Below are 24,134 nucleotides of genomic sequence, written 5' to 3'. Positions count from 1 at the left end.
CCGAAATGCTAGGCAATTCTCCTCTGAACAAGAGTACCAACAGCATCCCCAGATACGTGTTTCGGTCTGGTTGGACCTCATCAGTAGGGAGGAGCTCTGCTCAATGATCCCCTCTTTGAGCATCCTACCAAGCCCCTCTTTGACCTCCTTCCTGAAAGACATGGTCACAGAATGTAATTTGGCAACTGATAACACAGCATCCCTTTTAAATTTGATCTTGTGGATAAAACCTCTGAGGCAACCCACCTTGTCCTCAAACACACTTGGGACCCACTTCGCTACTTGATTCTCATCCTGTGCATCAATCTCTGACATGACCTTGCTCGTACCAGTATACACCTCTTCCGATGCGTTGGGATCAAGTTTGACTCCTAGAGCAGCTGGACAGCTCCACGATAAGTTTCCACCAACATCAGTGACAAACACTCTACATGCCTTCCTTGAAATGCAAGATTGCCTTGCAGTTCCCCAATAATGACAATTGGCCTTTCAACATAGACGTGAGCCTTCACCCTAGCTTCCTTCAACACATAGCAGGAAAAGTCATTCTCCCAGGATCGCAGAGAGATCAAGGTGTAATCAACCACACTGTCAACAAGCATCTCAATGCAAGTTCCATTCACTCCCACCAAGACTTTAGGCTTCTTCATCTTTACCTCACATATGGCATTGATCACATTTACCACTCCCAAAGCATCATCATCATCATCATCACATCCATAATTCTCATTGATATTAGAAGCAGTTGACAACCTGAAGCACTTGGCTATCTTCCCACAGTCTACATTCCACAAATACAGCAGTATATTCTTTATTAAAGGCTAAATGTTGTGAGCTGCCTTTAAGACCCCTGCTGATGGGGTACAGGTCCATCTCATCAAAATTGAATACCACCCTTCAATCTGTCACGCCTTTTCAATTCATCGTCTCCGTCTCTCTGGGTCTCCTTTTTAATGTTAGCCTTTTGAACAGGCTTGTTCCTGCGTACAACAAGGTTGGCTTCAGCCGGTTCTTCAGTTTTGATTGTCTTTTTAGCTAGCTACTTGATGCACAAATAGAGGTATGCTCAACGTGGTTGTCGATTTCAATAGCCCTATACAAATTGGGGTCTTTCTCCACAGATCCTCTCAAACCTTATCATCAGAGCATTTGATCATCAATTAGTCCCTCAGATCCTCATCCTGACAGCACAACACAAGACAGCCAACCCCCTCAAAGCTGTAATAAACTCTTAAATGCCCTCACCCTTCTTTAGCTCTCGGGTGACAAAGAGATATCGAGCAAGATTGTTTTCTTGGACTTCAAAGTGTTTATCCAATTTGGCCAAACTGGTGTCAAAATCCTTCAGGACCACGCCATCATCCAGGGTGGGTACAGGCAGGCTCTTCAACATGTCCTGACCTCCATGGTCCGAGCAAGGGTATAGCAGAGCGTCTTTGCGTTCTACAGAATAATTTGGGCCATACACCACTAGCACAACTTGAGAAAGTCCTTCTGCCAAACTTTACACTTGATCAAAGGCTCACCACCCTGTGGAAGGAACAATGCAGGACAGGACCTAGGATATTTGCCATAATGCAGATGCTTAGACTATGTACACAAGAGGAGCCCCAAAAGCAGAATTCAACTAGGGGTTCTGACTTACCACTTACATAACGATCATGATATCCACTTAGATGAAGAAGCTGCTGATGTGTATACTGTGCTTTGTCCACGAAACTCAGTGCACATCAATTGCCAAATGTCAAAATCAAGCATCCCAAGTCCACTGGGAAGAGTGGCACACTCACGCTTAATTGTTGAGCAGCAGCCGCTTCATAACACCTACATTTGCCACAGCAACGAAGAAATGACAAACGTTCCTGGTCAATGCTCCGCTACGATAAAAATAAAAACTGCTTTTTTATGGCAGTTGCCTCGGGAACCAAAATGGCCACCACGCTGCAAGGTGCTTTCCTGAGCATTCTAGAATTAACTGGGCAGAGAAGGGAGGCCTCGACCCAGGCACTGGACAGTGCACTATTCTATCCAAGGGTCTTCTACAAGTTTGTTGTAAACACAAGGATATGCCAGTATAATGTAGCAGTCCAATGGGTGGGGCAGGTTGTTGCAGGAGTGTTGGGGAAGAGTGAACATGTACCTCTGTAGATCATCCTACAAAGCAATAAAGTGGTCTCCATCTTTGCAACTACTGGAACATGATTGTGTGAGCTCCATTTCTACGATATGGTAAAATTCCCAAGTTATGGTAAACACCCATGAGCAAGCGCATACTGTTCTATTTAACTTTCTTGCTGCTACATTGTTTAAAAACTTACCGGTTTCCATTACTGTTTAACACAATTTCTCTCAAACCTGGATACGGCTTCCTCAAACATGTCCAGATCCGCCACTGGACAAATCAAGGCCAGGGGGTAGCGTGCCGAACACTCATTGTCCCTCAGACCCCAAGCAATGCAGAAGCATAGACTTTGTGCAAGAAGCAGCCTAGATTGTGGCTCTTATGGCCACTAAATTAGCCACAAGTTCTCTCCACTGCTTAAACAGAATGGATGGATTCTCTTGTAGTTGCAAAGAGAGTGTATTTGCAGCATAATGAACAGAAGGAGGGTAGGCATTTAACAATCAATGGAAGGCATCTAAAACCAATTAAAAAGGTGTGATGCCACTGAAACTGCAGATCAAATGCAGGAAGCACACTGAAAGAAGTAAGTTATGTTTAAACAAAGTACAAAGGAACTTGAAGCTTTACCTTCAATCATGTTCAAATGCTGCTGCAACTACAAGCGCAGTCCACAGACCGTCATAGCCCGAACAACTGCCAAACCATAGGTATTCTAGATTCTCAGCACACATTTGGAGTCTTTGTGATACGAGGCTGTGCAATTAACACTACTGTAGTTACCCAACAAATGACCACCATGAAGCAGTAACCAACCACATCATGATCAGATAAACTGCATATGGCTTTTGACCAAAGAGAAAAGGCACTAGCTCTGCAATGCTGCAGGGCTATGAAGATGCCCTGTCTGCTGAGGCACAGACACCCATACTTTGCAGGTTAAAGAAAGGAATGTGTTTGCTGGCTCAAGATAAAGGCATACTCGAGATGACGCTGTGCAGTGTAGGATGCACTTTGTTGGGACTAAAAAACTACTCCGAGCACAAACACGTACCATCTGTAACAGGTAAGTACAACACTGAAGTTCGTTTTTGCTCACCTGCCCAATCCTGCATTGCGAGCTGACAAGGGGCTCTTCCAGGGGAGTGAACGCTGTTTGCTGGAGGCGGGCCTTCCACTCGGCACGTGACCCATCACGTGACTTGCCTCAGTGTTAAAGTGCACTGCCAGGCACCCTTGCGGCGTTAAGCCCGGCGGTGACAAGGCCGCTAGCTGTGCTGTTGTGCGGCTGTTTGGCGCGGAGGCGCACAAGGTGCCCTGGTAAGTGCCGGCAATAGCTGACAGCTAGTAATAACATTCATAAGTGAATTGTGGACTGCCTTATTAGTTTCCTAGCGGATTTAACTAAACTCGTAGTTCTCTCTGAACAGTTTTTATATCATGAAGTCACGGCTGCCTTCAATAACAATGGGTATGCACCCAAAATCACAATTGGTACGCAATTCGTGTTCACGAAATTCAATCGTATTAACTGTACATAAACAACCACCATTGCCTTTGTGTTCTACGCCAATAGCTAGTAGAACGCGTAAAGGTCACAAGGTTGCTCATAAGGGGCCCCCATTGCAGGATATTCGACAATTCTATAAAGGCTCCTCAAAGTGGCCAGCGTCAAGTCTCTCAAAACCTTCTCCTTCTATTCACACAGTCCCTGATAAAATTTCTGTTTGTTTGAATGTTCCTCCTGCTTTGTGTAATGGCACTAATGATGTGGCAATGGCCACTAAGATAGTAACACCCTTATTGCCTGGGCCTGTTCAACATGTTTCTCTCTCTGACAGTATATTATTACACAATATGCCACCTTCTGCTTCCACTCAACCAGTGGGGGTTCAAATTCCTCATGCTCCGGCAAAAAATGTCACTGCAGATCTGAATCTGAGTGATGCTGATCTTTCCTCTCAATTACTTCCTGTGAATGTTTCTCATCGCCTTTCTGAATCTCCCATTATGTTCTCAAATTCTGAGCCGAATTGCTCTGCTATTGATGTTTCTTATCTTGCTCCCACCCCTCGACAACGTGCACAGTCACCAGTTTTACCTTGTAAGGTGGACTCAGAAATGGCAAATAAAAATTTGGTGAACTTGACATTAGCTGCCATGCACACCTCACTCCAAACACTAATATAAACTCTTTGATTCGTGGACAGGCAAGTCCGCAGAACACACTCAAAAATTAGATAAAATCTTGGAATGGCAAGAGAATGTACCCACTCTATTTTGCAAATATGCTAATGTGAAGAAATCATGTGATCCAAGTGATACTCCTGTAGTAATGAAAGCCTCTTTAGGAACACAGACTTCTGTGCTCTTGCAAACATCTGTGAGTCATCATACTGGGCACATTACTCCAACCAAATCTACTCTAAATACAGGAGTTCCATACATTGAAGGCGTTATTCGTAGTGTTGTGGTCCTTCCTTGTGCATCTGTACAAGGTCAAGCAACCACTCTGCCTGGCTCTGGCTTCCTGTCAGCCGCTAATGCTCCTTATGAAATATTCACTGACAAAGCGCAGACAGGTGATGGTAAGGGGGTTTCTTCAACGAGGGCGGGATCAAAAACAATAAAAACAAAAAAAACAAATAACTAGCAAACAAGATCAGTCATCCAAAACTAAAAATTGTATTTGTCAGATTCACCTGCCGAAGAAAAACGCTCTAATTGCTTCCTCAGCAGTGTCTAAAAAATATCAGCAAATGGCTTTGCGGCGCAACTCGACTATTTCTTTGGCTATTAATCCTATGAGTGCGCCAGTCTTGTCACCTTATGCTCCATTGGACGCTCTGGTGGCAGAAAGTGATGCTTTTAAACCCTCAAATTCTATACCTTCAAAGAAACAAGTAATCCCCCCGAATCCTTTATCCTCTAAAGTAAGTAGTCCTTCTTCCGAGCTTCATCGAATGGAACTTCGACGGGCTGTTGATGCCTATATGTCAGGTCAAGGTTTTCGCAAGCATGAGCCTTTTCCTGTAACGCAAATAACCCCGAATAAACATGCAATGACCGTGGTTGAACAAGATCCTCAACCTTTCAGTAACCCACTGTCTGCATTAAGTGAGCCCAAGGCATCATCCATCAAGCACTGTCCTGACACTATCATTTTACCTAAGCCTCTACCTGATAATCATAGGCAATCACTCTTGGCTGAAATTGTCCCAGAACTATTTGATCTACTTAAAGCCGCCATTTCCAAGGATCTCAAAATTTCATCTTCTACAGCTTTGACTAGTAATAAAAAACCTACTTCTAGTCATTCGGTTTCCTTGGTTACTAATAACAATCCCATCACCACTCAATTTACTCAAAAACGTTTAGCTAATTTCTGTCTAGTATTAAAATGTAGATCTTTGCCATACAAACAGTTTGTACTGAACAGAAATTCCATTTTGAACATCTTTGCAGATGTAGCGGCACTTGAGGATATTAGCTCGGATGACTTAACATTGGTAGATTTTTTTGATAAACCCAATTTACATATTGTGAGACTCTGGATGCAATCTCGTGTAATCCAAAACGCAATATGGTTAGCAAGAAAGGATCTGTTTGACCTTGGCTTTGAAGTACATTCTGAATCCAACTCTAACTCACAGGTTTCCCAACAGCAACATCTTCTTAGTCAGCCGAAACATGTTACCTATGAAAGCCATTCGTGTGGGTCTAAAGAGCTCAGAGCCCCCACTGAATCTGAACACCAGCAGTAACTAGATCAAGCTCTGACACCAAGTGAATTTATATTTTTAAGCTGGAACTCTAGGGGCTTCTCTCATCTTTTGAATAACGTTCTTAGTTCATTAAGTAAATATAATCTGATCTTGTTACAGGAAACTTGGCTAACTTGCACGCCAATCTGGGACACACATGATGTTTTAATTAATGCAGCAAGCAAGAGCTCTTGTGGTAGACCATTTGGTGGACTACTAACAGCCATCCAAGCGAATATTAATACTAGCCTCACACCTTGGTCATCACCCAACCCCTTTATTCAAATGTCACGTCTCAAATTGGTTGCTACATCGTATGCCATTATAAATGTATATTGGAACCCGGCGGGGATAACGGATGAACGCTTTTTAAAAACGTTGAGTGATATGATTAGCATCATTTTTTTAGATAACACAGTACACAAAATTTTGATTGCTGGTGACTTAAATCTGGATTGTATAGCTAGTAAAATCTCAAACACCCAAACTCGAATTAAGAAATGGACACAATTCGTAAAATATCATAATCTTTACAGACTCAATGGTGCATTCAAATCTGATATCCCCCCGGGCTCAACGTGGCATAGAGGGAAGTCTTCCTCCATCATTGATTATATGTATATGAACCTTAGTTTTTTCTCTGATGTGATAGACTTTTAAATTGTAAGTTCCAAGGTGAGTGATCACAATCAATTGACGGCTAAACTGTTGTTCAATGGTGACCCAAATATGCAGAGAGATAAATATTATTATTCTCAATTGATTTCTAACAATGCAGGTAATAAATTAAGATGGACGGAGAGAGCTTCAGACAGCTTACATACACAACTGAATCATGAGGTTAGTAAAACCCAACTTAACTTGGCTAATTCTAACATCTGCTATTCTGACATGATTCAAGCTTTTCGGCCTTCATTGTCGGGTGTCTTGGCCAGTCTCAAGAGCCGACCATCCTCCCATCATGGTTTTGATCTTGAAGTTAGAAATCAAAAGATATTATTTAGACTTCAAAAGAGGGAAGCTGTGAAACTACCCCCCAGCATACGATATAGTCAGCTATCAAAAAATAAAACCAGCTATAGAAACTGGATTAAAACTAGACGTGTCAAATTATTTCACATTGACAGTCAACTGTTATTGGCTACTATTCAAAGTCAGAACATTGCCAATACCTGGTCACTGCTCATTCAAGCCATTACCGGGCCACAGGCAATAGTACAGGCCAATGAAGTCTCTGAGGCTGACTGGATCTCCTATTTTTCAGCCTTATATAGTATCCCAGAAGGGGGTTCTGTATTAACATCTGTCAAATGCACGACAAATTTTCATCTAAATTTTGATTTAGATGACATTCGCCTGTTCATCAAGAAGGCCAGTCGATCTGGTGCATGTGGCCCCGATGGATTATCTAATAAAATGTTGAAAGAGCATCCAGAAATTTGGTCAAAAATACTATTTCAAATTTTTTCAATCATTATTAAAACGCAAACCCTCCCCCCTTCTTGGACTCACTCAATAATTGTTCCCATATTTAAAAAAGGGAACAGGAAAGACCCCACCTGTTATAGACCCATAGCGTAATTGGACGCTCCTGGTAAAATCTTCTCTCGTATAATTCTAAGAGAATTTCAAAAATGGACTATGCAGGCTGGACTTAATGACCCCTTTCAAGCAGGTTTTGTGGCACAAGTAGGCACCATCCCATCTTCACTTTAAATACGCTTCTTTCTGAGTATGCTGCTCAGAGACAGACTTTCAGGCCGATTCATGTAATTCCTTCCAAAAGTGTTGCACGCGGCTGGCGCACAGCGTGTCCGTGCGAATGTCTGCGCCAGCCGCGTGCGATAAAAACAATTTCCGCGTACAGCGTATTCATGGATTCCCACCTCCAAAAGCAGACGTGGCGCAGAGTGGCGCAGCGACCCTGCAGCAGCGCCAGTTACGCCCCCAAGAACACCCTCGCGCAAGGAAAAGCCACCAAGATCGCAAAACCATCGCAAAGGGCTGCGCCAACCCTGTACCAGTTTACCGGACTGGCAAACAGCAAACGCAAAGCGGGGAACGCGTATTATGGGTGTCGGGAACACGCGTGCGCGAGAAGTTCCACACGCGACCTGGCCTGGGGGAGCGTGTGCGTGTATTTCAGGGGTGCGCGGGAAGTTTCACACGCGAATGGGCTGGGTGCGTGTATTTCAGGGGTGCGCGAGAAGTTCCACACGCGATTGGCCTGGGCGCGTGTATTTCAGGGGCTCGCGGGTGGTTTCACACGCGATCGGGCCTGGGGGAGCGTGTGCGTGTATTTCAGGGGGGCGCGAGAAGTTCCACACGTGATTGGCCTGGGCGCGTGTATTTCAGGGGCTCGCGGGTGGTTTCACACGCGATCGGGCCTGGGGGAGCGTGTGCGTGTAATTCAGGGGTGCGCGAGAAGTTCCACACGCGATTGGCCTGGGAGCGTGTATTTCAGGGGCTCGCGGGTGGTTTCACACGCGATCGGACCTGGAGGAGCGTGTGCGTGTATTTCAGGGGTGTGCGAGAAGTTCCATACGTGATTGGCCTGGGCGCGTGTATTTCAGGGGCTCGCGGGGTGGTTTCAAACGCGATCGGGCCTGGGGGAGCGTGTGCGTGTATTTCAGGGGTGCGCAAGAAGTTCCACACGCGATTGCCCTGGGCGCGTGTATTACAGGGGTGCGCGGGAAGTTTCACACGCGAATGGGCTGGGTGCGTGTATTTCAGGGGTGCGGGAGAAATTCCACATGCGATTGGCCTGGGCGCGTTTATTTCAGGGGCTCGCGGGTGGTTTCACACGCGATCGGGCCTGGGGGAGCGTGTGCGTGTAATTCAGGGCTGCACGAGAAGTTCCACACGCGATTGGCCTGGGCGCGTGTATTTCAGGGGCTCGCGGGTGGTTTCACACCCGATCGTGCCTGGGGGAGCGTGTGCGTGTATTTCAGGGGTGCGTGGGAAGTTTCACACGCGATTGGGCTGCGTGCGTGTATTTCAGGGGTGCGTGGAAAGTTTCACATGCGATTGGGCTGCGTGCGTGTATTTCAGGGGTGCGCGGGAAGTTTCACACGTGAATTGCACATGTGGGTCCTCCCAGGTGTTCCCTCTACACCCTCCACGGCCCCTGCAGGTGGCTCACACCACAGGGGACTACCCTGTATCTCTGGTCATGTCCCGCAGGCAGCCCACCCACATGGGCATGCCCCCCAGCAAAGGCACATGTCTCCTTGCACTAATGATCACCAACTCATGTCCCCTTGCACCCCCACCCCCAGAATTGCGGGGCATCTGCCAGCAGGCCCCCACTCATGTCCCACTCATGTCCCCTTGCACCCCCACCCCCAGCATTGCGGGGCACCTGCCAGCAGGCCCCCACCCATGTCCAACTCACGTTCCCCACCACCCCCACCCCCCAGCACTGTGGGGCACCTGCCAGCAGGCCCCCACCCATGTCCAACTCATGTTCCCCACCACCCCCACCCCCCAGCACTGTGGGGCACCTGCCAGCAGGCCCCCACCCATGTCCAACTCATGTTCCCCACCCCCCCCCCCCCAGCACTGTGGGGCACCTGCCAGCAGGCCCCCACCCATGTCCAACTCATGTTCCCCACCACCCCCACCCCCCAGCATTGCGGGGCACCTGCCAGCAGGCCCCCACACATGTCCCCCAGCCAACATGTCATCACAATCTAGATCCCTGGGCCTTATGGTCAGCCTCCAAATGCAAAACACCCACTCGAGTATTGCATCCACCCACTTAGAAATGGCAATGACATGATAGAACCCCAATAGCAAGTCTGGAAATGAACACATGGCCCTCACATACACCCAATGGGTGTCAGTGAATCTCAAAACCCATATCATGATATGCATGATACCAATGAGATGATACTACACATTGAAGTTTGATGAAAAAAATGTATTAAAAACAGCATAAATGGAATAAAAATAAACAAATGACAATGGGAATCAAAAACCAAAAGCAGCATGTCCGTAAAATAATGAAAAACGACAAATCATAATCCAAAGGAAAGGTGTCCAAAGTCACAGTCCAAGAAAGTAAATCCAAGGTAAAAACAAAACCGAAAACCACTGCTCCATGGGTAAATCCAAAAAAAAAATCCAACAGTCAACTATATACAGATAAACAAACCAGGGTCCATGATCCCAACTGAAGAAATGAAACCTACATAAAAATACTACCTAATAAAATAAAACTATATACATAAATGTGGCCCATTGTCCAAAAGGTCCAAAATAAATAAAAAAGCAAAAGAAACCTACACTAACTACATAACTATTTACAAGGGCAGCGGGCTAGTCCGACGGCTCACTGGTTGTTATCATGGGCCAGGGCATCATCGAACTCCTGTTCAATGGCTTGGAGGCGGGCATGTTCCCTGGCCCCGAGGTCCCGCAGGGATAATGCAGTGTCCAGCTCCAACTCCCTGCGAAGACCCTCGAGGCACTCAGCCCGCCTCAGCGCCCTCCGCATGGAGTTCTCCGCCCTGACCATTGTGAGCCGTTCCTCCTCTGCCCGCTGCCGCTCCGCACCTATCTGCTGGCCCAACCGCTCCCACACGGAAGCCACTCCCATTCCAGGGTTCTCCTGCCCTCCGGCCGATGCCTGCACCCCTGATGTTGATGGCCCCGAGCCATGATGCCTCCCACGTCGAGCCTGCCGCTGCCTCCGACGCAACTGCCTGTGCCAGCACGACGGCATCCAGGCTGATGGAAACCACCGACGCCGTTGTGCACGTGCCCTGCCCGATGATGCCGTCACATCCTACATCTGCTGGGGTCCAGTTGCTGGTGTGTCCACCCCTGCTGGACCTCAGACTCCCGACTGTGGCAGGGATGGGATCCCCACCGAGGTGGCTGCATTGGTCGGGGCAGGTCCACAGGGGGCCCTGATGGCATCTGGGTCGGAAGACGGCATGGAGTACGACTGGCGCATAGCCTCCACAGAGGAGGAGAGGGTCGCCAGAGTGCCCGACACATGTACGAGACCCCCGACCATGACCGCTCCCAACTGGGCCACGTTGGCACGGTGCTCTTCGTGATGACGTGCGTGCTCCCCCCGGGAAGCACGCACTTCATCACGAATGACAGCCGTGCGCAACGCGACACCAATCAGGACCTTCTCCATACGGCCAGGGGTCCCCTCGTCCGCAGGTGGAGGGGAGTCAGATGACATGGACATCCCCCCTACCTGCGGACGGGCCTGGGACGGGGCATCCTTGCTGGTGCATGGTGGTGCAGTCACAGTGTCAGGGACAGCGACATGCACATGCACCTCCACGGCGACCTGTGCTGCCTCCTGCCCCTGCCCCTGGACTGCACCACTTGCACCAGCAGGGATGCCCCCACCAGGCCCCATGTGCGGCTCAGTAGCGGCCTCCCCTTCCTCTGTGGAAACCACCAACCTGGATGGCTCCACACCGTGTTCCGCCGTTGCAAGCCCCTGTGGGGGCTCACCCACCCCTATCGCTGCAGCCGTGGGGGCATCCCCGCTGCTTAGCTCCACAGCGCCGTCTCCGCCCTCTTCTTCACTTTGCGCTGTGTAGAGGGAGACATAGAACACAAGCATCAGGGTACTGTACAATGGTCCCATAGACAGGAAGCAACAGCAGATGAGTGGCACTGTCAAAGATCACTTCCATCATGTCCCTCCACAACACATGGGTCAGTGCAGGCAAAACACATGCAGTAACAGGCATGGCGCATGCTATGGACATAAGCAAACATGTCCAAGGGACTCTTGAAGCATACAATGTTGTTTATGGACTCACATGCATCATGGGTCATGCCTATCACATGCACACACTTCACCTCAGTCACATCCATCTGGCCCCGTACACCCCAGTCACAGTGGATACAAGGATGACTAGGCTGCATCAGTGAATCTGTAAATTGTCACAGACATGTGTCATGCATCCATGGCATTCACAAGTCACAGACACGCAGGTCAGGCACACAGACATGGATACCATATATGTACCTGGCATCAGCACCCATCCCTCACCCCCACCCATGTCCAGGAACAGAGACTGCCATGCTCTCATGTGTGCAATCTGCATAGGGCTCCCCATGTCGCATTTAAACACATGCAACAACCGTGCGGTTCACACATTACTGGTCGCACATGCATTACCATGATGTCCCTGCACACATACATGCGTACATGGCCTATGTCACACATACAGGCAAGTATCAGACAACCAGCACACTGCAACATGCCCTGTCTCACACAGCAATGCTTGGCCACTTACCGCTCAACTCCAGATGGGTCTCCCTCTCAAGGACCTGGGCGTGGAGCGCTGGGTGTACGCGTTCCAGGACCCTCATCTGGATGGAACTCATGCGGCCCCAGCCCCCTTCCACGAGGCGCCGGGCCTTTATGAGGGTCCTGGACCTCAAGTCCTTCCACCGCTTCTTGACCTTCTGGATGGTGCGGGTTGCCACCCCCTCCGCGTTGATGGCAACCACACAGTCGGCCCAGATCCTCTCCCGTCCTTCCTTGTTGGCGCGGGACGATCGAAGAGGGCATCATACTGCCCCAGGACTTGCTCCACCAGGACACCAACTTCGGTGGCAGTGAAGCTGGTGCCCCTCTGCCCCTCTGGCCGGGGGTTGCCACTGGTGCCAGATGTTGATGTGCCCGACATGGCAACCCCAGGGGCAGGAGTGGGTGGGCAACTGGGTCCTGGGGCTGGGCTGTGGAGCGATGTTATCCGAGTCGGGAGTCTTCTGTTCCAGCAGGGGTGGACACAGCAACTGGACCCCTGCAGATGGCTGATGTGCAGGTACCAAATGGCAGGGCACGGTGGCAGCAGGCAGGCAGCAGCAGATGGCACGTGGGAGTCTGCTCAGGGCACTGTAGGGCAGTAATTCGGCCTTCTGGGCAGGAGCGTGGTCTTCCGTGTGTTTTCGCGTGGCCAGCTTGATACGGAGTGATTTTGCACGTGAAAATCCTGCACGTCAGCGTGAAATTCGAGGAAAGGGCCTTAGCGCGTAAGCGCGTCAGCACGCGTACGCGATTTCATTGGACCAAAGGCCCTTACAGCGTAAGCGCGTCTGTGGCGTTTCGCGCACGGGCGTTGCCCTGGCAGGGCTTGGAGATCCCGCGTGCCTTTACAAAGCTCTGTACGTGCTTTTCGTGCGGTGCGTGTGTTTTCCATCCGTTGGGGTTCACACGCTATTACTTCACAGCGGGTGTTGGCTACGCGTTCTTCTACACGCAAGGCAGACGGTGAGTGGTACCCCGCTCCCCCCCAGGCCCGATCGCGTGTGAAAACACCCGCGAGCCCCTGGAATACACGTACCCCGCTCCCCCAGGCCCGATCGCGTGTGAAAACACCCGCGAGCCCCTGAAATACACGCACACGCTCCCCAAGGCCAGATCGCGTGTAAAACTTTGCGCGCACCTCTGAAATACCCGCACGCAGCCCAATCGCGCGTGAAACTTCACGCGCACCCCTGAAATACACGCGCCCAGGCCAATCGCGTGTGAGAAACTTCTCGCGCACCCCTGAAATACACGCGCCCAGGCCAATCGCGTGTGGAACTTCACGCGCACCCCTGTAATACACGCACACGCTCCCCCAGGCCAGATCGCGTGTAAAACTTTGCGCGCACCCCTGTAATACACGCGCCCAGGCCAATCGCGTGTGGAACTTCATGCACACGCTCCCCCAGGCCCAATCGCGTGTGGGCCTTCTCGCGCGTGTAGGACTTTGGCGCACATTTTTTTCCTGCGCAGGGACGCTACCGCCTGCTTTCGTGTGGCGGACATGTATGGGCCTGTGCGCGTCTTTGGCCGTGCGCTGTTTTTCCCTATTCGATTCCATACGTGTTGTAGGCGAGCGCGTGGGCGTTCTGCGCACTTGCCTCCTGTACTTCCCCCGTGACGCCCACATTTTCACGAGTTGTTCCCCATTCTGCGTGTGACGCCCCGTGTTACGCCTACTTTTGTTATGTGCGCCGCGCTATGTGCGAATTCGCTGTGGCCTTATCGCACGGCGTTCGATGACCTGTGCGCCAGCGTGCGCCGCGCACTTTCTCAGCGCACATCCCACATTTCGCGCGTGCACGGACTTCCATGAATTGATGTGCGATGTTTTCTGTGCGATAATCGCACTTGCACTGCGATTTTCGCTGTTTCTCTGCGAATCGCACGTTTTCGCACACGTGCGCCGTTTTTTCGGCGCACGTTGATTCCATGAATCGGCCTGTTTGTTTCTAGCCTTTGTTGGCTTCAAAGTCGCCTTCGATTCAGTCGACAGATCTCTTCTATATTCGAAATTAATCAAATATAATTGCCCATCTACTTTGACATCTTTAATAGTTCTCCTTCACACAAATACCACCATGCAGGTGAGACTTGCTTTGGGGGGCGATTTGACAGCTAAATTTAAAACATACAGAGGATTGAAACAAGGGTGTATTTTGGCCTCCTCCATATTTAATTTCTTTATTTTTGATTTGGGTAGTGCTCTAAAGCAGATAAGCAGTGATTCTCCAACTATGGGTTTGACTAAAATCCAATATCTCCTTTATACAGACGATTTGATTCTCATTTCGAAAACTCAAAGTGGCCTACAAAATCTTTTAAATGGTCTGGAATCTTATGTGGATACAAATCATCTATATATAAATATAAACAAAACACAAACAATGGTCTGCAAATGGCACTCAGGAGCTAAAGTTAAACCTTTTATATGGAGATTGCATAATTCTGCCCTTGTTAAGGTATCCTCCAACAAATATCTGGGGATACTGATCACTGATACTCTTGCAAACCCCAGTCAAGACATAGAAATTAAAGGCAAATTACAGTCTTTAGTTGCTCAGGCTAAACTATTAATGGGTAAATTCGGAAAATTCACAACAAAACATGTGTTAACTTTCTATATGCAGAAAGTCCTTCCAATTTTAACATATGGGTCAGAAGCCCAATCCCCCAAAAAAGATCTCTGGTGGGACAGATTGGAATCATCCTTCTGGAAGCAAGTATTACATTTACCGACATGCACCCCCTTGCCATTGATCAGGTTTGAATTGGGCTCTCTCTCCATGTCTTCTTTTGTTACTTGGAAATACTGTGCATTTTTTCAAAAATGTCTTCTCTCTCTTGATCGTTCAGATATTTTGGGCAAAGTGGCTGTCCATCTACTAAGTAGAGATCGAATTTTTTCCCAAAAATGGAGTAAGTCAACTCTAAATGCACTAGCTGTTGCATCAATCTCACTGGAGCATCTTTTATCAAATGAAGGCAGTGCAAAAAAGAAAATTCAACAGTATGACTGGTGCACCAACCAAAATAAATGTTTAGATTATAAGGACTTTGAACGGAATTTATTTGGTCATAAGCGTCATAGTATATGGCTGACTATTTGGTCAAATTTCCATGTCCAAAAATACGACAAAAGCTTCTTCGCTTCCGCCTGAATTTGTGGCCAACTCGAGATGTTCTTTCTCGTAGAAATTTAATTCCGAAGGTTGACAATTACTGCCGATTTTGTAAAGCCTTAGATCAGAAAGAACATTGTATGGTGTTTTGTCCTGAATTGGAATCCACTCGTAAATCGTATTTCAAAAATCATCTGGAAGAACAAAATATGTATATTCATAAGGATCTGTGGCAATATATCTTCTCATCACCCAAGCTATTTATAAAGGTTCAATTTTTGGATGCTGTATTTCCTGATGAATGCTACAAGCATCAGCCAAACTGTATTGAAATTTAAAAAAGAGCACCAACTGAGAAGACTAGACTGCTGAATCTATTTAATGTAATTGTTGTTGTTGTATAATTCCACTGGCGAACAATCATGAAATGTAATTCTTTAAAATTGTATTGCTGTTTTGTATGGTGAAAATTTGAAAGGTTGATTTTATTAACCAAGCAAATAAAAAAATAAAAAAAACAACACTGAAGAGAGACATCCTGAAACTATTACAAGCCCTTTAATCAATACCAATAAAATACTCATAATAGTGTAGTAAAGGTGCTGATTCGGGGGGGGGGAGGCACCTACCAACTCAGAATAAAATAGGGCAGGCAGAGGCACCTCCTAGGGGGGGAGAAATGAGGGAATTTCGGTAGCTGAAGTTCTCCCCCCCTCTCTCTCTCCCTTACTGCCCCCTCTGCCTCCCCAATTTCCCTCCCTCTTCCCCACCCTCTCTTGGTCTCTCTCTCTCGCTCTCGCTCTCTAGTTACAATATTATGCTACATCCCGACAAAGGGAAAATACTTCACAGTCATTGAATTGAGGAAAGCCTTTGTTTCCATTCCATTACACCCAGATTCAAGATACCCGACAGCGTTTATGTATCACAGGACCAGATTCAAGCACACTAGGTTGGCGCTATGGGTACTGCGAGTCCCCTAGCATCTTCAACAGAGTGATCCAAATTGACATGAGCAATTTACAAATGCCAAGCACAGGGATCCAGTATGTTGGCGATCTGCTGATATCCAGTGAAACGGAGGAAGTGTTTAAGGCAGATTCAGTTCACCTCCTAACACTGCTGGCAGACAAAGGGTACAAGGTGGATAAAGCAAAGTTGCAATATTACTAGGAAGAGGTTGTGTACTTGGGACAGATGATATCCATTGAAGGGCGTAGAATGAAACCAGAGCGGGTACAGGGAATCCACTCCACAGCAAGCCAAGGAAATGAAAATGTCCCTGCGGCTATGCAACTACTGCAGGACATGGGTGTTCGATAACTCCATATTCACGAAACCCGTATTGCAGGCCTTTAAAGGCGCACAGAAGGAGAAGCAGGAACTAAAATGGACATCTGAAATTAATGAAAACAGCTAAAGGAAGCCCTGGCCCATGTGCCAGTATGGGCCACCTCTAAATACAAAGACAAATTCTACCTGTTCTCACACACAGATGGCTCAGTGATAAAGGCGGTCCTCACACAAAAGAAGACAAAGGGACACAAGCCATTGGTATATTACAGTGGTATTCTAGACCCAGTGATACAGGGACACTTGCCCTACGAACAAGCGCTCACGGCTGCAGCGTTTGCAATAGAGAAGGCAGCGACAATCACCATGGGGTGTCCTCTAGTGTTGTACGTGGAGCCCTTGCCATTTGCCATTCTGGAAAAATCAAAAAGCACACCAACAATGCAGGGGGCATCAGGTTACGAGGTCATACTGACAAAGCCAGCGATTGAGGGGGCGAGGGGCTGTGTGGTCAACCCAGCTACCTACATAGCAGAGCCCGCAGACGAAGGGGATTACAAACATGAGTGTGCAGCATGCATGGATAGAATGGAAGGGAACATAGAGGTAAAAGAGGAAGAAATAGAAGAGTCAGACATGGTTTATATTGACGGGTCATCAAGCATAGATCCCAATACTGGGAGGAGACACACAGGAACAGCGGTCAAGTCCCTCAGGAGCTACTCGGCACAGCCATCAGAATTTGTAGCTATGATCAGTGCACTAAATATGATGAAAGGACATGCAGCAAACATCTTTTCTGACTCGGTCTACGTAACATCGCCAATACACTTGGGATTGGCGCAGTGGAATAGAAAGGGATTCGGGAGAAGTGACGGGTCCCCAGTGCAGCAGGCAGAGCTGCTTGGGTAATTGTTTGAAGCACTGAAAGTGCCATTAGAGGTGGCCGTAATAAAATGTGACACCCCTACAGGTAAACAAGAACAAATATCAATAGGAAAAGAAATGGCTGACTGAGCAGCCAAAGAAGCAACCTACTTACCTGAAGGTGGAGGTGTTGCCCAGGGGTGAAAGGAAGAACGCAACTTATGGCAGGCGAGGGTAGGTCGAGAGGAAGAGAGAAGGGAGGGTTTCAACACAATACCAATCGTCCAAATTATAGAACTGCAAGGAGAGGCCCCAAAGGAAGAGAAAGATTTATGGGTACAGCGTGGGTGCACACCAACTAACCTGATCTGGATACAGAATAGCACAGAGAAGCCTGTAATGCCCAAAAGAATTGTTGAGTGTGGCACTGGTACAGTTGCACTTTCCAGGCAATACATACAAAGAAAGTATAGCGGCAAAAATCAAAGGATTGTATGTGCCAAATTTGCATGAGAGGGTGGCAGAGTTCCTGGGGAATTGTGTAATCAGTCAACAATTTCTGTCTGGTCATACTCTTAAAAACTATCAGGGGAACAATACCGCGACCGGAAGGGCCATTCCGGCACTTGCGTATCGACTATGTTGATATGCAAGACAGATGTGCCTCTTATAGGTAAATGCTTACGGTTGTCTGTCCATTTTCACGATGGCTTGAGTCAGGACCCTGTGCAAAAAATTTACACAAAGTCAACTGCCAAGTTCCTGGTGAGGGAGGTGTTTCGTGATGAAATAAGGTCGGATATTGGCCAACATTTTGCCAATTACCTATTTGCGGAGGCAACACGCTGTTGTGGATAAAACAAACTTTGCACAGTGTACCGACTGCAAGCAAACCAGATTGTTGAGAAATTAAACGGCTTGCTCAACGCACGCTTAGCGAAACTAACTTCGTCATTGTGCCAAAATTGGCTCGATTGCCTCCCATTGGCGCTTTTTGCCATTTGCAACTCACCCGGTGCAGATCATCACTGACTCTGTAACTGGTAGGAGGATGCATGTGCCTATCCCTCCTGCACGTTCAATTTCAGACGCTAACCCAACAGCAGAGATTCTAGGTGAAGAAATGAAAGATTACTTAATGGAAATTACCACTGTGACCAAATATATTTCCCGCCAGGTCCAACGATCGACATGTCGGCCGACCAACGTTGAGGGACAGACAAATGCCAAAGGAGAAGAGGAATTTGCACAAGCACAGCTTCTTTATCCCGGCGACAAAGTACTGATCCGTAACGCTGTGTGGAATTGGAAAGACCCTCCGTTTTCTTGCCCATTTGAGATCATCCATGCAACACCCACAGCAGTGAAAGTAAAGGGAAGAGGGGCATGGACTCATGCCATAGAGGTCCACAAAGTCAACAGCAGCACAACAGAATAAGAAGGGAGAAACGCTGCTTGATCGGAAGTATATTACAATTCTCTCTGGCATTCTTTTCAGCTATATGAATGTATCAAAGGCCCACAGGTGAAGAAGATAGCGGGCAAGAGAACAGGGAAGAAAAATAAGTTGAATATGAAAATAATATGGATTGGATTGTTTTGCCTTTTTTCAGTTTTCTTTGGATTTTGCGACAAAGAAAATAATGATACCTTAGCTGACAGTACTGGGGAGACACGCACCAGGAGAAGCATTCCCACGTTTGAAATGTTAAATGAACCCTTTGGGGAGGGAGTGGACACGGCATCTGAAAATATTTGGTATAGCAAGATGAAGAGGGTGGGGCAAAGGAACACCAACGGTAGTTGCTGTGTGCTCCCTAATCCCACACATTGCAGGGACGCCAAAACTATTCCTGACCCAAGTAGTAACAGCAGAAGAGGGGGGATGCCGGATGCACTTATCTTTTTTGCAGAACTAGAGGGCTGGTTCAGAGGCACACAGTGGAAGTGCAATAGATAGACGAGGGGGAAGAAGTTTACATGGATAACTATATTCAGTTTGCTAGCACGGCCCAGGGAGAAGCTACATGTGATACTGGAATATCACTCGAGGGGGTTCAAAGGGGAAAACAGTTGGCTACTACCCATAAGAGAATACAGTGCAAAATTTCAACGGGGCACGATATTCCATGGTGCCACACCAGGCCCTGATGCGAATAGGAGGTTTGGTGTATCACAACGGAAATGGGACAAGGGAATGATGCAATGCCGTGCAGAGGGGCTGGTGGGTTATGAGGAAAGGGTGATGAGGAAAATATAGTGAATGCAAAGGGATATGGGATGGTAATGTGCATGCATTGACATGGATAGATAAATAACACTGCCCAGTATATATAAAACCACTCACACAATACCCTTTGCATTTCAGACCAACAGGGATGATTCTGGGGTAAACACTGGCTGTGAGAGAACGATGAGCATCTCAGCGTTGCAGAAAGAGATGGCGGCAGTGATGGACATCTGGTGGGCCTGGGGGTCCCTAGCATAGGCCCAGTTGCCACCCGACTGGAAAGGTACCTGCGCACTTGCGACCCTCCACAACCCTGCCTTGGTCGTGCTATGGGCCGACTTGCTGCCTTTCAATTAACTTTCGACCCTGAGAGAGAAGAATAGGGGAGGCAAGGAGACAGAGGAAAGAGACCAGTCAAAGCAAATATGGAAAAACAGAGAAAGCCATTACATTTCTGGTGACTCCACAAAGCTTGAATGTGATCCTGCAGCATTTATGACATTTCAGCAAAGCATCTGTATTCTTCACCTCCCTCCTGCTTCCTCGGGTGCAAACTGCCACCAACGCTAAATGTATTCAGATCACGTGGTATGAGGTGCTCCAGTTGGCTAATGCGACTGAAAAGGGACTGAACGCAGTGTCAGAAGAGCTACGTGTGCTATGCCCGATGACCCTGCAAAATCGATTTTAGATCTTGTGACTGCGGTACCGCAATTCCTGCCAACAATGCCACCAATGGCATACTCAAAGAAGCAGTCGAGGAGATACGCACCCTGCATGAAAAATGGTGAGAGAAACGGAGGGCACCACATCGAACAATTGGCTCGATTCACTATGCATCGATTCACTATTTGCCTATGTGCCAGGATGGCTGACCGCTGTGTTCAAAATAACTGTCCCATTGCTTGTTGTGAGTCTTGTTGTTATCTGCGTTGGCCAGTGGATCATCGTCCAGTGTCAGTGTCACAAAAGGCAAGGACGATATATAATGTCAGCTAAATATAGACAAGGAAAGAAATGAACCCAAAGAACAGCATCCCAAAATGAATACGGGTGGGGGGACGGAGTGCATGAAGTTTTTATAGCACTCCCATCAAATGTAGAAGATTGATGCTTTTTGGGTAGCCTGCTTCTCAAATGGCCAGGATTACTTGATAATTGGAGACCCACTCAAAGGATATGAGGAGGAAGGAGGAGACGTGAGGAGGGTATTTAGGTTATGGATACCCAAGGAACAATGTTGGGAAATGATGGGAAAGAAGGTATCGATCAAAAGATCAAAGGGGGAGTAAACGTGCTAATTCAGCACCAGACAGGGCAGCGCACCTACCAACTGAGAAAATAAAATGGGGCGGGAAGAGGCATCTTCCTCTCTCACTCTCTCCTTGCATGTATCTCACTCTCTCTCTCTATTCAACCTTGGCAGGGAAACCTTATTTATAACAACGACATGAGGACACTTGTCAGTACCAGCATGAGGGAAGGGAAACCACACATTACCAGGGACTCCAGGTTGGAATTCATCCTGGAGGCCTGCATCGTACACATGTCCTGTGCACTGGAGCCAAGGGAGGGGGTAAGCTGAACCCACAGAGCTCGTCTACAGCAGACCAGAGTCACTGCCATAGCATCTGCAGAAATGATCAAGGGCGGCAAACCAGTCTCACGATTGCTAATGGGAGCTGGGGAAGTTAACCCGTCACACATACAACACCACAATTGTCTTAATTGCCCTTTAGCCACGGGCATGGGACCAGGGAGGTAGATTGGCACTGCAGGGCCTGAAGAACCAATCAAACGGTATGTTACGACGTCCATGGGAAGTAACCAGCCCTCACAGAGTACACTACAATGTTTATGAAGGTCATTTTATTGCAGGTGCTGTGTGAATGTCTCCCTTCCCACTAGTTCAGGGTGTCTCATATTTCATCCGCTGTGGAGCTGACCAATGGCAGGTTAATAAAGAACTGGAGGTCCGTATTTACTAATTGAAAACCGTTTGCAGGAGGAAAGCGTATGTTGCGCCACATGGGGAGGAAATTAAGTGAGGGCAGAACTGTTCGCTCCAATAATATTTTATTAATGTAGGTTTATAAAGGAATGATGTATCTTAACCAATAGACTTTGTGGGAACTGCAAAAACACAAGTTTAACGTGCAAGAGTTTCTAACATAATAAACGTGTATACCAATCTTGTCCACTGTATGCCAGTTGACAGCTCTCAATTAGTTCTGGTCCACTGTTCCGATTAATTTGTGCTCGCCCAGCAGTAATAAACAGCATTACTTCTTGACTGGTGTGCGCTTCTTTTTTGGAGTACCTGTGTAATTATGTATTATGGGTTTTGGAGGACCCCTGGTACCATAGCCAGCCACTCACATTTACAATCCTGCTCACCAATAAAGTTAAAGTGAAAGGTCCCTTAGCAGTCTCCAAACCACACTCACCTGCAACTCTGAACACTGAGCAAGGAAGACCCCCCACTGAAGAACACTTTACATTTCGGATAGTGAGCTCCAACAGGGCCCGAGTCCACCAAGAGACCTGGGTCCAACTCAAAAACAGTCTCTGGGCCAGGATAAATAAGACCACAGGCAGACAGGCAAGAACGGCACCTCGTTTAAAATTTACAGCATCCCTTAAATTATGTCTCCAGACCGAAAAGACGTTCTTTCTTTATTCCACAAAACAAGAGCAATATGTATCCTGCCTCCACATGTTTAAGCCTTGTTTGCATTCAATTAATGTCTTGGAACAAAGGACATCACAATGTATTTTAACAAAAGGAGTTTAAAATTCTAGCTGGGGCATCACAAGCATTTTTAAAGCAGGAATTTGTTTTACAGGGAGAAAGAACTGAGGTTAGATGTAAAGGGTGTCCAAATGCCTGTAGTGCCAACATCCCTTTTAATTGCTGTCACAGTGAATAATCCGAGTCCGTTTTGGTGGAAACGTGTGCTTTGGCAGGTTTTTGATGCAAGTCTAAAGAGGTTGTAAAGAGTGTACACATGTATCTACTGCCCAAATCCTGATGTTGCTACTGAAGTGCCCAGTCTGGGAATCAGTTTCGGAGGAAATCAATTTGTGCTTCTATCAAATTTTCTCCACTTAAAGCCTGACAATTGTCTTACTTCTCCCCCATTTCCAGCATACTTACAGATCCAGTAGACAGAGCTGTTTTCCTAAAGTTATCTGGGAGCAGCCTGCTGCCACTTGGTAACCAAACTATGCAACTTGAGTCAAGAGAAATGGTTGAAAAGGGATTGTATGTATACAGATAAGGTGGCCGTCACTGCATAAAAGCAGCCCAGTCTCCAAAATGCCTGAGGAACACCATGGGTTTGCTTACAGGGCCTAATGATCACTCCACGAACACTCACTTACATACATACACTGTCTTCAGGGCCATCCAGTTATCACTATTACAGAACTGGCCATGCAGGGCTAAAGCAGCCCTCCAGTACAGACCTTTTTGGTGCAAGGGTGCTTACATTTAATCCCCCCCCCCAACCCCCGACCACGCATTACCCTTGTGAGGTGGACTTCCTGTAGCATGCTGTACACAAGCAGCAATAATATCATAACCTTAGTTACCTAACACAAGCAGCCTCCTGTACAAGAACCCTGAGCTGTGCAGCGACTCTCAGATAGGATACAACACTGTTGGGTTATATCAATGAGAGCTATGCGCTAAACTGCAATCCGTTCCTTCATGATAATCTCCTCCCAATTAATTTTGCTCATTTCACTTTTCAGGTCAACCTCCCAAAATCAACTTGTAGAGTGCCACATCTCAAATGCAGCTCAATTGCTATCTCACTGACATACTATGGTCAAACACACAGTACTCCCCATTCAACACACAACCTTTAATCATCACGCTAAAGCAATATCCAGCTTATCATGTGATGTTCAAAAGCTACTGAATTCCCAGAGAAACCAAAGTACATTGAGGCACACAATGGTGGCTATGTACACTACAAAACAAATAACACATAATAAGCGAATAAAACAGGAGATTAAAATAGGACTATGTGTTAAATATGTGATGTCCAGTGCATTTGAACTCTGCTATCCACCTACAGTAAAAAAATAAATAGCTAAAAGATAAACAGTTTACAGCTGTCTTCGGCATAGTTAAATTATCCTCTGCGTGAGTATTCTGGGAGTTTTCTTGGGGAATTTAAAGACTAGGACTCATTTTCAATGTCCCCAGAGTGTAATTGGAGAGGCTAAAGAAATGCGCAACACAGTTATGTCCGTCTTAACGCATCCATTCATGCTCAGGGGATGTTCATTGTTTTTGGGGTGGGGGCATAACAAGAGTTACGTTTCCACATCGCTTTTGCCGTACGCCTTAAAAAACAACTTGGTTTCAGGAGTGCATGAGCTTTTCATGCTGGCATGAAATCAATGATTTCCTAAGGAAACCGCCTGTTTTTTT

The 24,134-nt window shown here is 47.3% G+C and overlaps 1 protein-coding gene across 2 annotated transcripts in view; it reads right to left on the bottom strand.

Moving 5' to 3' along the window:
• The window catches only part of THUMPD2 (THUMP domain containing 2), a 297,270-nt gene that overhangs the window by 181,922 nt on the left and 91,214 nt on the right, over positions 1-24,134 (bottom strand). The window lies entirely within an intron of this gene.

Source organism: Ambystoma mexicanum, chromosome 4p (assembly GCF_040938575.1).
Source record: "Ambystoma mexicanum isolate Mex_15411 chromosome 4p, UKY_AmexF1_1, whole genome shotgun sequence".
Lineage (NCBI taxonomy): Eukaryota > Metazoa > Chordata > Amphibia > Caudata > Ambystomatidae > Ambystoma > Ambystoma mexicanum.
This window is presented reverse-complemented; position numbering and strand designations above follow the sequence as displayed.